Raw genomic sequence first — 13,236 nt, 5'->3', positions numbered from 1 at the left:
CCTTATTTCCTGTACAGGGTATGGCACCTACTTTTTTTTTGTTTTGATTTTGGGGCAAACCCGGCTATGCTCAGGACTTACTCCTGGATCTGTACCCCAGAAAAGCCCCTCACCTAACAGCGTCTTTGCCTTGCAAGGGGTCCCCTCTTTCCCAGCAGCCTGACTCCACTCTAGAAGAGTTAGAGAAACAGTCTGAGGGGAATCAATCAACCGGGTGTGTGATCAGGTCTGTAAATATGAACGGGGATGTCACCTTGGGTGCATGTTCAAGAAGCTTCCCCTCTAGCAGTCCCATTTCCCAGGGGGGGATGGGGGGATTTATTTCTGTGAGCACTCGAATGGAAATAGTTGTGGACTTTTACCTAAATGAGTGATTTTTTTTTCTTGCTTTTTGGGTCACACTTGGCGATGCACAGGGGTTACTCCTGGCTCTGCACTCAGGAATTACTCCTGGCGGTGCTCAGGGGACATATGGGATGCTGGGAATCGAACCCGGGTCGGCAGCGTGCAAGCCAAACGCCCTACCCACTGTGCTATTGCTCCAGCTCCATAAGTGATCTTTTGCATCTACAGGTGGCAACTATGGTTTTTTCCCCAGAAATTCAAAGAAAAAAAAAAAAGCCCTTAGATAAAGGGAAATTCTGATCTAGGAGGTACTCTAAGACCACCTTCTAAGACCTCTGGAATGTTGAAACCAGGTTCAAGTCTACAATAGAAACCGCTGTGTTCAGACCTGATTTAACTAGTTAAACAGGACAAGTCGAATCCTTGCTGGAGATGAGAGCAATGTGTGAGCTACCAATTTTAGAGGCCTAAGAATCCCTTTAGCTTAAAAGTGAGAGTTCCACACGTGCCACATGCCCCTGAGCCTTTGGGAGAGACCAACGGGATACTAGTAATTCATTTGCACTGTGTTGTCTGTGAAGTATTACATGCTGTGAAACAGGGTCTGGAACAGTTTTTTGTTTTTATTTATCCCCTATGCTTGTCTTTCAGCTTTATGTGCTGTGGTGTCTAGGCTCTGTCTTTTTTGTTACTAAGGAGGAAAGCCAAAAGTGTCAGATAGCAGTAGTTATTATGGCAATTACAGGCTTCAGAGGATCAGGTTTGTCTTAAGCAAACATGGTAACAAGTTGATAACTTCATCTTGTCTAGTATTATGGTGAGTGAACTCTGATCTGCTAAACAACAACAAAAAAACCCGATTTGTTGGAGCCCATCATGAAGTTGGAAGAGTTCATGTTGAAGGACCCATGAAAAAAATTTGGAGTTTTAAACCTAAACTTCTTACTGGAAAAAGAGTAGCACTGTACTGTAGCACTGTCGCCCCACTGTTCATCGATTTGATCGAGCAGGCACCAGTAACGTCTCCATTGTGAGACTTGTTGTTACTGTTTTTGGTGTATTGAATACGCCACGGGGAGTTTGCCAGGCTCTGCCATGCGGGCAAAAGAGTAAATAGACAAAAAATACTGTGGCTAGCAAAGCGATATTGTTTTGTTTTGGGGGTTAATATTCAGAGGTGCTCGGGAGTAACCCATTGTGGTGCTTGGGAAACAGGGTTGACAGCTTGCAAGGCAAACTGAAATATTCTCCAGCCCCCAAGGTAATCTTTTTAAGTATCTGAGGTCACATCGCATCTTAAGAGTTTTAGTAGCCACTAGAATTTTCAAAAACCATACTGGGGTCAGAGAGAGAGAATACAGGTGTTATTTGGTCTGACACCACACATAGTTCCTTGAGCACTACTACGGATCACTACTGAACAGTCATCAATAACCCCTGAGCACCGTAAGAGGGGCCCAAAACCCAAACAAAACAAAAACCCAAGAGATTATACATATTCCAATACATTAACTTTTCTTATTACTCTGGAATAGTAACTAAAGGAAGTTTCACTGTATTATAGCATGAATTTATAAATTCCTTTAAATTCAATGAACTAAAACCTATTTAGTTTAACACTACTATAGCCATGTTACCTAACAATAAAAAACAAAATATAGGAGCCAGAGACAGTACAGTGGGCAAGGAGAAATGGCAGCAAGACCATGAGCTACTCGAGTATGAGGGTGGGTCTTTTCTTAGGCAGCTCCCAGGGTGCCAGAGCTCAGCTACGGTTCTTTATTTTTTTTTATTATTTTTTAAAAATTTATTTATTTTTAAATTAGTGAATCACCATGAGGGTACAGTTACAGATTTATACATTTTCATGCTCATGTTTCCCTCATACAATGTTTGAGAACCCATCCCTTCACCAGTGCCCATTCTCCACCACCAATAAACCCAGCATCCCTCCCACCCCCCAATCCCATCTCCCCCCACCCCACCCTGCCTCTGTGGCAGGATATTCCCTTTTGTTCTCTCTCTCCAATTGGGTGTTGTGGTTTGCAATAGGGGTGTTGAGTGGCCATCATGTTAAGTCTCTAGTCTACTTTCAGCACGCATCACCCTTCCCCCTCGTGGCCTCCAACCACATTTTACTTGGTGTTCCCTTCTCTATCTGAGCTGCCTTTTCCCCAGAATGTGAGGCCAGCTTCCAAGCCATGGAGTCAACCGTCTGGTACTTATTTCTACTATTCTTGGGTGTTAGTCTCCTACTCTGTTATTTTATATTCCACAAATGGGTGCAATCTTTCTATGTCTGTCTCTCTCTTTCTGACTAATTTCACAATGATACTTGCCATGTTGATCCACTTATATGCAAAGTTCAAGACCTCATTTTTTCTAACAGCTACATAGTATTCCATTGTATAGATGTACCAAAGTTTCTTTAACCAGTCATCTGTTCTAGGGCACTCGGGTTTTTCCCAGATTCTGGCTATTGTAAACAGTGCTGCGATGAACATATAAGTGCAGATATCATTTTGACTATACTTTTTTGCTTCTCTGGGATATATTCCCAGCAGTGGTATTGCTGGGTCAAATGGGAGCTCAATTTCTAATTTTTTGAGAAGCGTCCATATTGTTTTCCAAAAGGGCTGAACCAGCCAGCAGCTTATCAACAGTCTTATCAGCATAGCCCTCATACTGGGATAAAGCTTAGTTACATCTGGAGTTCCATTCCCAACACTTAGAAAGTATGGGATATTACACAGATTTCTGAGAATGGAGGTGGATTTACCTGCACAGACACTGAGTCCTCACCAGGACATGTCAAGTGAATAAAAAAGGCAAGATGTGAAATAATGTAAAGATTTCATTTCTGTAAAAAAGCAGAATCAGAGGCCTGAGCAATAGTATAGCAGGTAGGGTGTTTGCCTTGCACACAGCTGACCTATGTTCAATCCCTGGCATCTCGCAGGCCCCCTGAGACTTGCTAGGAGTTAATTTTTGAGTGCAGAGTCAGGAGTAACTCCCTGAGGATCGATGAATGTGGCCCCCAAACCAGTAATAATTAAAACGCAAAATCAAACAACCTTCCCAGGCTGTTTGTATCTATATAAAAATTAATATATACACAAAAATGTGTGGAAGGATAAACTACAATGGGAAGGACATGAAAGAAATGAGGGTTAGGTCAGAAGGATGGTATGGAGTGAACTTTAATATATTTGGTGCTGCCTGTTTTTAAAAAATTAAGCATATTTCCATGCATTACTTTCTTGTGTGCACTATTTCAGAAATAACATAGGAATGGAGAGAGTGCAGGGTTATAAGGAAGTCTTGGGTTATAAGTTACAGGGCCTGGTCTGGTTTGCTCCCCAGCATTGCATGTGGTCCTCTGATCCTGGCCACGAGTGATCAGTCAGAAATCAATCCTGAGAAACACAGGGTGTGATGTGCACGCACACATGCTCTTACACATACTAGCAAAACAAATTTTCTGGGCATTTTTTCACACAAAATACATGTTTGTTTTTGGATCATACCCGGTGGTACTCTGGGCTTACTCCTGGCAGGGTTTAGGGGACCAGACTGGATCCTGGTTGGTCGCATGCAAGGCAATGCACCTTACCTGCTGTACTATCTCTCCAGCACCTATATCACATCTTTTTAAAAATCATAAGTGTTACATGAAAAGTAAAATATACTCTTATGTTACTTTACAATAACATCCTAATCTACCTTTAATGATTCAACTATCAAGTATTTCAGTGAAAGAGTGAAGAGAACATGATTTAGTGAGCTCTCAAAAGTCAAAGTGAGGGGCTAAAGCGATAGCACAGCGGCGGGTAGGGCGTTTGCCTTGCACGAGGCCGACCTGGGTTCGAATCCCAGCATCCCATATGGTCCCCTGAGCACCCAGTAGTAATTCCTGAGTGAAGAGCCAGGAAAAACCCCTGTGCATCGCAGGTGTGACCCAAAAAGCAAAAAAAAAAAAAAAGCAAAAAAAAGAAAAGAAAAAAAGTCAAAGTGAGTATTTTAAGATACATCCAAACTACCTATGTTAGAAGTTTACATAATCAAGTAAAACTGAACGTCACTGCAACAGTGGACTTTCCTTATTATTAATACAGTATCACACATTTAGGAATTTTTTTTTTTATAAAAAATTACATTCCTGGGGCCGGAGCGATAGCACAGCGGGTAGGGCGTTTGCCTTGCACGCGGCCGACCCGGGTTCGATCCCCGGCATCCCATATGGTCCCCCAAGCACCGCCAGGAGTAATTCCTGAGTGCAAAGACAGGAGTAACCCCTGAGCATAGCTGGGTGTGACCCAAAAAGCAAAAAAAAAATTAAAAAAATAAAAGTTAAATTTCTAAAATGTTTCTAATTTTAAAAAAAAAAAGAAAAAAAATTACATTCCTACATTCCCTAGTGGAAAGAATTCTAATTCTTACAAACTCCATGCTGACCAAATGAATAAATGCTTATACCCACTAATGCTATTGAGACCTTTAAAGACTACAGTAAAGTTTTCATATGTGTAACTCACAGAAATTTAACAGATTGAGTCTCTGTGATCCACAGATGTCAAACACTTAAGTTTGAAGGTTAATATTTCCATACAAAGATGACTATTCCTGGGGCTGGAGAGACAGAACAAGGGATAGGGTGCTTGCCATGCACACAACCACCTGGTGGTCCAATTCCTGGCCCAGAATATGGTTCCTCAGTTCTACCACGGCTGGGGAATCAGAGACTCAGGAGTAAGGTCAAGCATCAGCAGGTTGTGGCCCCAAAACCAACCAAAAAATAATTCCAGAGTAAAAGCCAAGCAATCTGACTCAATTACCCATTTTTCCCAGTTACATTTTCAAACTGACCTCCCTATAGGAAATTCTGTCATTCAATACTTCTTAGATTATCACAACATTCTTCCCAGTACCTCAATATTCTTTCAAGTTTGTTCTTCCTTCCTTCTTTCTAACTCTCTTTCTTTCTTTCATTTTCTTTTCTTTCTTTTGCTTTCTGGGTCACACCAGTGATGCTCAGGGGTTACTACTGGCTCTGCACTCAGGAATTACTTCTGGTGGTGCTCGGGGGACCATATGGGATGCTGGCGATTGAACCCGGGTCGGCCGTTTTCAAGGCAAATGCCCTCCCCGCTGTGCTATCGCTCCGGCCCCTTGATTTTTTTTCTTTCCCAACATGTTTTCCAGGAGTTGTCCATACTGTTTCTCTTTCCTTGCCGTGTGTCACCCTGAAAGCTGGCTCTCAATATACCCTGATATGATGCCTAAAAGATCATCAAAGACCACCTGAAGGACAAAACCAATGTCCTACTAACTTCATTTCTCTGCAATAGGTAGTAAACACCTGTACTTTATGGCCAGGGAGGTAGCTCAAGTGAGAGAGCATACATCTAGCACGTAGGAGGTTCTGAGCTGGATCCCTGGTACACGTTCTCCTCCTCACATTGCTGGCAGTAGTTCTGGTGGTTCCCAGATGAAATGGGAAGCAACAAAGCAAAGGGTACTACAAACAAGTGCCAGAGTCACTGGTAAGTACCATCTTATGACTTCTCTAAATCTTGCAGATGGAACTGCTGGTGGATGCCAAGTTTGGATCTCATTCTTCAGAACAGACCTTGAGGGAAACTGAGAACTCTACTGACCTGCTGGACTGGAGCGATAGCACAGCGAGTAGAGCGTTTGCCTTGCACAGGGCTGATCTGGGTTCGATTCTTCTATTCCTCTCGGAGAGCCCGCCAAGCTACCGAGAGTATGCCACCCGCACGGCAGAGCCTGGCAAGCTTCCCGTGGCATATTCAATATGCCAAAACCAGTAACAAGTCTCACAATGGAGACGTTACTGGTGCCCGCTTGAGCAAATCCATGAACAACAGTGCTACTGACCTGCAAGCAAATACTAGGTGATGGCTGGGAAACAATAACCAGGAGTGCTTTTTCCTGGCAGACAGACCCAGCCCTTGCCAGTTCACACCTGATAAGTAAACATTTTACAGATTTCCCAAAGCATAGCTAGTTAGCTCAGGGGTCCCACTACAAGCAGTGCTCCCTACGGCCATTCAGACTTGGCTCCTTGCCCCCAAGTTTGAGCTCTTTCACCAACTGATCACAGAGGCACACTCATATCATGAGTTCCCCAGCCACTGCCCAGTCTGAGTGACCTCGGAAGGCTAGTAGTTACTTGGACACTGGTGACTTCAGCACAAATGTGCCCTCAGGCAATCTGGAACCAGCCAGGTCTGCACAGAATAAGGTAAGTGGGGGAGAGGTAAGACTCACTCTGAGGGGTCGTAATAGCCTAGAAACAACTCTTAATGCCTCAGAGCTACACATGATCAGCTAAAGACACTAAAACTGTGATTCTAAGGATGCTCACGGAAATAAGAACAAGAAAGAACTTCAACAAAGACAAAAAAAAAAAAAAGTCTGAGAAAAGTCCAAACAAAGAAGATGTAGATGAACTAAAATACACAATAGAAGTTCAATAGTAGAACAGATACTGAAAACTGAATCACTAAGATTAAAGATAATGTAACAGAAACCATCTAAAAAGATCGGCAAAAAGACTTAAAAAAAAAAGATAAGGTGAGGAAGACGGCTCAACGGACTGCTGGATATCGTGCCTTCTTTGCATGAGGAACCTAGGTTTAATTCATGGGAAATTCTCTCCCACCCACCCCCACCAAACAAAATGAGACAATATAAGAGTTATATAGGGAAAAAAAATAAAAGAGTTATATAGGGCAAAACTAAAAGAACATTTTCAGCATAAGGGTTCCAGAAAGACAAGAGAAAATGGGGAAAAGTACATAACTTAAGAAATAATAGCCATGAATTTTCAAAGCCAATAATGAAAACTTGATACCTAGATTTAGGAAATTCAATAAATTCTTTTTTTTTTCCTTTTTGGGTCACACCTGGCGATGCACAGGGGTTACTCCTGGCTCTGCACTCAGGAATTACTCCTGGCAATGCTCAGGGGACTATATGGAATGCTGGGAATTGAACCCGGGTGGGCTGCGTGCAAGGCAAATACCCTACCCACTGTGCTATCACTCCAGCCCCCAGGAAATTCAATAAATTCTAAACAAAACCCCGAACAGATCTAAACCAAGACACATAATTAGAATGGTTAAAAACCATGGGTAAGGGTGAGAAAGAGATGCTCAAAGGCTTGCAATGCACAGTATTGAATGCTGGAGGCCCACGTTCAATTCCTGGTACTGCATAGTCCCCGAGTAGCTCCTGAGCACTACTAGTGAGAAACCCCAACACACACACACACACACAATTCTAAAAGCAGTCACATATAAAAGAACCCACAGAAGACTATGAGCAGATTTCTCACAGATACTCCACAGTTTCTAAGGGAGTGCATAATGTAATCAGTGACTTTCACCCTTTTACATCTGCTGACCAGTGGTTGAAACGCAGTAGCACATACAAAGTGCTGAATGAAGAGACTGTCAATCAAGAACACTAGCTAGCAAACCAACAGTTAAAGGAATGCATCACCGTTAAACCAGACTTCCAAGAAATACTTAAGGGTGTTCTATGAAAGGAAAAGAAACTGTACTTAAAATCAGAAAGACAGCTTTAAAAAAAAAAATTGAAGACTAGTAGGTTTATTGATTCATTCCTAATTCTTTCAATTGTATTAAGCTTGGAAAATTAAAAATTTCAGACACAGTATTTTTAAATAAAAGGCTACACTGAAAGGGGGGGAAGGGAAGAGTGCTGGGGGATCAAACTCGGGCCTTGCATGCTACTGCTTGACTATCTTCTTGGCCCCAGAGTTTGTATTTTTATTTAGTTCTTTTGAAATCAAGCTATATTTCTCTGTTGAGATTTCATACAGTCATTTATTAGTGGTATATTTTCTATTTCATCATTAAAAGTAGTCATAATAGATATTTGATCTTATTCAATACAAAGTTTGGCATGGGGGTTTGGGCATACTGATTTATTTTGGTGAATGGGCCAAGCTGGCCTAATACTTTTGCTAAATAATTTTGGATTATATCCCAGATGTTTTATTCATTATATTCTAAGCCTCTAGTTTCTATTTTATTCCTTGGGGGATGGGGGTAGGAATAGAGCAATTATTTATTTCCCATTCTTAAATGTTGACAGCTGTAATATCCTTAAAAATGTTATTTTGGGGTCCGAAGATATAGAAATGCAGGTTGAGCACTTGCCTTGCTCATAGCCAATCCGGGTTCAATCCCTGACATCCCATATGGTCCCCCAAGAACTTCGAGGAGCAATTCCTGAGCAGAGACAGGAGGAAGCCCTGAGCACCAAGACCCCACCTCGATAGTTTAAAAAAAAAAAAGGCTATATTTGTTGTAATACAGGATGCCACATACATTTTCCATAGAAGTTGCAAAGTACCTCCTGTTTTAGAGGGTAAATCAGCAATTGTGGAAAAAACGTTATCATACCCTGTTTTTTCAATAACCTGTAAATTTTTCTCTTCAGAACTGTCCCTCTTCCAAAGCTAACACTTAAATTTTTTTTTTTTTTTGCTTTTTGGGTCACACCTGGCAATGCACAGGGGTTACTCCTGGCTCTGCACTCAGGAATTACCCCTGGCTGTGCTCAGGGGACCATATGGGATGCTGGGATTTGAACCCGGGTCGGCCGCGTGCAAGGCAAACACCCTACCCGCTGTGCTATCTCTCCAGCCCCCACTTAAAAATTTTTTTAAGGGATGAGTTTAGTGCCAAAGGGCTCAAAAGACTTAAGCATATATCTTGGCACTCCAGGGACTGCTATGTAGGGCCCCCCACCCTCAAATCTAAGTCTACATTGATCTGTACAGTACGTAGCAGTCACATGTACTACTAAGTACTTGAATAGTGTGTGAATTAACATGTGGTACTTATACTCTATATTTTAAAAATGGTATTTTTAGGGTGGGAGCAATAGTACAGGGGCTAAGGCACTTGCCTTGCATGCAGCTGACCTGGGTTCCCTCCCCAGCACCTCATATGGTTCCCCGAGCATGCCAGGAGTGATCTGAGTGCAGGGCCAGGAAGAAGTCCTCAGCACCACTGGGGTGGCCAAAAAAAGGGTACTGCAAATGTACTGGATTAAATGATTAAAAAATTTATTTCACCTGTTTTAAATTTTCAACAGAATTTTAAATTACCTATGTGGTTTGTCTATTACTTTGGAGAGCACCGTGCCAGGAGATACAAGTAAAAGGCCAGCTCAGAGTATCAAATATCCTTTTGTAGTATCATCAATAATGACTGACTTATTTTTATTAATTATGCCAGTAATGAAATAGCAATGGCATAAACTTTCATTTCAGAAGCAATGAGTCCTAAAAATGATTTATTAATCAAATAAAATTTCCCTTGAAAGGTTTAACTACAGCATCTCTCCCCTTCCTTCCCAGGAATTTGTTGGAAAAACCCATGGGTCACAGATCACTTAAAGTAAATGGTTTCAGGAAATGTAATGCCTTGATTAAATTAAACTTTCACTTGTATCACTTGTCATCCCGTTGATCTTCGATTTGCTCGAGCGGACGCCAGTAAATTAAACTTCAAGAATACTAATACGAAGTGATGCTACACTTATTCGAAGACCCATTGCTCAATGTTAATAAGTGGGAGTAATGGGTGTGGTGGTAAAATTCCAGTTCTCTGAGCTGGATATGGGGGGAGGGTGGGGGTGGAGGGGATGCATTCCTCTACAATGCAGCAAAGCAAGATCTCACTGCTAATGTGCCTACTTCAATTGAGATTGAGGGGGAAGAGCCTGTTAACAATTTAACTGTGTGAAGGCTCAGGTTTATGATATCTAGGAAAGCAAATCTATGTGGCTGGTTACCTAAGTGCTTCTCAAGCGGAGGCCATATAACCCCCTGTATGCCCTCATATTTAAGGAGGCCAAAGGGCAAAATCAATAATTGTGGGAGGCAATGGTAGAACAGAGTTAACCAGTAGGACAGTGGGGGTACAGGAAGGAAACAAGATTGGAAATGGGCCATAATCAGAAAAAGTTTGGGAAACATTACCTGCTCTTCACTTACAGATGTTAATACAAGTACCACTAGTGGACTTAGTTTTAAAAACAAAGCAACCTAATACAAACTTTAAAAAGAGCCAGGGGACTAGCTCAAAGGGCTATTACCACAGGCTTTGCACTGTATTTCTAGTTTTAATTTTGCAGTATATAGCATACATAAAATTAAACTTTTTATTCTCCTTTGTGGGCCACACCCAGCTGTGTTCATATGGGGCGCTGGGAATCCAATTCAGGTCTGTCGCACGCAAGGCAAGCACCCTACCCACTGTAATATCACAACGGCCCCAAAGTTCTTAAGATTTGGGTACTTAATTTCACTCATTCCTGCCAAATGCCTATAAATTAAACTACGAAATAAAAAACATAAAACAAAAAAACCCAAGATGAAAAGACTGGTATGATCGCCGCAGGTAGAGTACAGATTCCTCTAGTATTTCTGAAAGTGGATGACACCACCAGTAGGGGGCGCCTGAATAACCCAAGGGAGGGTAGTAGTGGCCTGGGGTGTAATTTGGGGAAGGTAGAGTTCCAGGGGTTATTTTTTTCCCATTCTGAAAAGGTGATCGCCCACATAAATTTGAAAACTGCAATGTTTCAAAAACGTGTTCGTACCACTCCATAATAATGTCCAATGGGCTACTTGAAGTGGTCTCCTCATATCTCCTGTAACAGAAGTCTCCAGTTCTGGAAGGCAGAGACATCATCTAATATAAATGAATGCCTTCCGACAGTCCCTAATACAGTGCCTTACACGTTTTCCATACCAATGTATTTCAATGGACTAGCTGGATACTATTTCTGCCTGTTCCAGTTCCCCAACCCCCAACTCCTCTTAACTGGATGGACCTGGCCACCAGCCAGGAACAGGCACAATGTTATTTCAGCTGTTTCAACTCTAAAACATAAACTTCAGGCATCAACAACATCCATACTTCAACAGTTTTAAAGCAGTATTTGCCAAAGTGGGAGGTACCAGCTTCCCAGACCCAGAGGGGCAGGGGGACAGTGCAGAACTATCCAGAGGGCAGTAGTATCCACAGGTAAACTGGGGGGACACTCGTTTGCTCCCTGAAAAGAAGACAGGGAGATTTCCAGGAGGGGTAACGAGTGATTTCTTTCCTTTTTTCCTGACAAGGGGGCGGTGATGGGCAAAATAAGCTTGAGGACCTCTGGGTTTGGCGAGAATCTAGGCACTTGAGAGCCCTGCAAACATCGCCCGTGGTTCTCCTCCAACTGCTCCAACAGTCCTGGCACACCCAGGTCACAGAAAATCCCAGCTAACACCAAGAGTGATTGTCTACACTGGGACAACGTATTCAAGTGCTACAGGGAGTTCAAATTGTTTCCATACATCAATGACAAAGGGAAGCAACTTTGATTCCGTGGAGAGTTAGAGCAGGTCTGCAAGGCCCAGCTGAGGCTCATGAGCTCAGGTCAGCGCCGGTGCCCCTGGTTGTGCCTCCGGGGAGAAGAATGCCCCTGGAGAACCCCCAACCCCCGGGAAGAATGCCCTGGAGAACCCCCAACCCCGGGAAGAATGCCCCTGGAGAACCCCCAACCCCCGGGAGACGTGGTGCAGGCAGGCTCCTCCTGTCTACACACAAGCGCCCTACCCAGTTGTGTCCCACCTTCCCTTCCAACACACGACATAAAACTCTTCCAGGACCAGACAGGGTCCAACACCGCATTTGTCTGTCAAATCCCATTCTGTGGCAGACAATAATAGCTGATCAGAGACTACAAGTATCTCCCTTTCCCAAGCTACAATAAACAAGTGAGAGGTGATCTTAATTCGAGTTCACTAATGATCAATCTGTGGCTCGGGACCAAGAGTGAATGCGATTAATTTTCAAAGATCCTTTTCCAGGATTTTTTATTTTTCCTCCCGAGAATTCAGAGATCAATGCCCCTAAAGTTTCAGCAGGAAAACAAGGGGAGTTTTGTTTGTTTTTGCCTCGGTGCGGCTAGCAGGCTTCCAAACTTGCAAACACCACTCTCCTAAAAGCAAAGTAACTGCAGGGAACAAAGTTTCACCTCGGAGAGCTGCCAGCCAATATACTACTCCGAGCGAGGGCCTGGGGCTCTGCGTTGACATCAAGGAAGCTACACAATTCCTTAATAAAGAACATTTTAAAAAGAGAAAAACAAAGAACCCAACAACTAGTTTTCGACGCTGACTCTAATATGCCAAACACCAAAGCACCACGGACTTTCCTTTTTTTTTTTAATTGTCCAAAATTAAAAATAAAATACAATCCCGTCGTTGTATGAATGCTTCACCCCCCTCCAAGTGGGTGAAGCAGCCTTGCCGTGGGCACATGCCCCGAGCTCTCGGGACCTGGCCTTGGAGCGAGGGGGGGGCTGCAAGCGGAGGCCGGGTGGGGGGGAGGGGGGCTCAGAAGCTGACACTTAGGACGCTGCCCGCTTTCTCCGACCTTCAAAAAGGCAAGCACTTGCAGGGGTCCGCGGGGCTCGGAGAGCGGCGGGGCCCGACCCAAGCCAGGCGCGAGAACGCGGCCGCCCGGGGACGCGACGACGCCAGGAGCCAAAGTCCGCCGGGACCCAGGCCCGGAACCCCGAGCGCGCGGCCTCGGGCCCCGGGGTTCCCGCCCCGGGAGGACAGAAGGCCACGCCGCGGCGGGAGGGAGACCCGAGGCCAGACAGCGGCCAGAGAGCGGGCCGAGCCGGGGCGAGCGCCGCCGCCGCCGCACTTACCGTTCCCGTGGGCGCCCCCACACGCACACACACACAGCCCCGGTCCGCAGCGGCCGCCGCTCTCACCCACCGGCTGCGCTCACGCGCGCAAGCACCACCCAACCGGAAGCGGCTCGGCGCCCC

The 13,236-nt window shown here is 44.0% G+C and overlaps 1 protein-coding gene across 2 annotated transcripts in view; it reads right to left on the bottom strand.

Annotated features, from left to right (window-relative positions):
• The window catches only part of CALU (calumenin), a 33,242-nt gene extending 20,006 nt beyond the window's left edge, over positions 1-13,236 (bottom strand). For both annotated transcript variants that reach the window (XM_004608280.3, XM_004608281.3), the window contains exon 1: positions 13,114-13,236. The gene's annotated coding sequence lies outside the window, so the exon portion shown is untranslated. The remainder of the gene's footprint in view (positions 1-13,113) is intronic.

Source organism: Sorex araneus, chromosome 1 (assembly GCF_027595985.1).
Source record: "Sorex araneus isolate mSorAra2 chromosome 1, mSorAra2.pri, whole genome shotgun sequence".
NCBI classification, from domain to species: Eukaryota; Metazoa; Chordata; class Mammalia; order Eulipotyphla; family Soricidae; genus Sorex; species Sorex araneus.
This window is presented reverse-complemented; position numbering and strand designations above follow the sequence as displayed.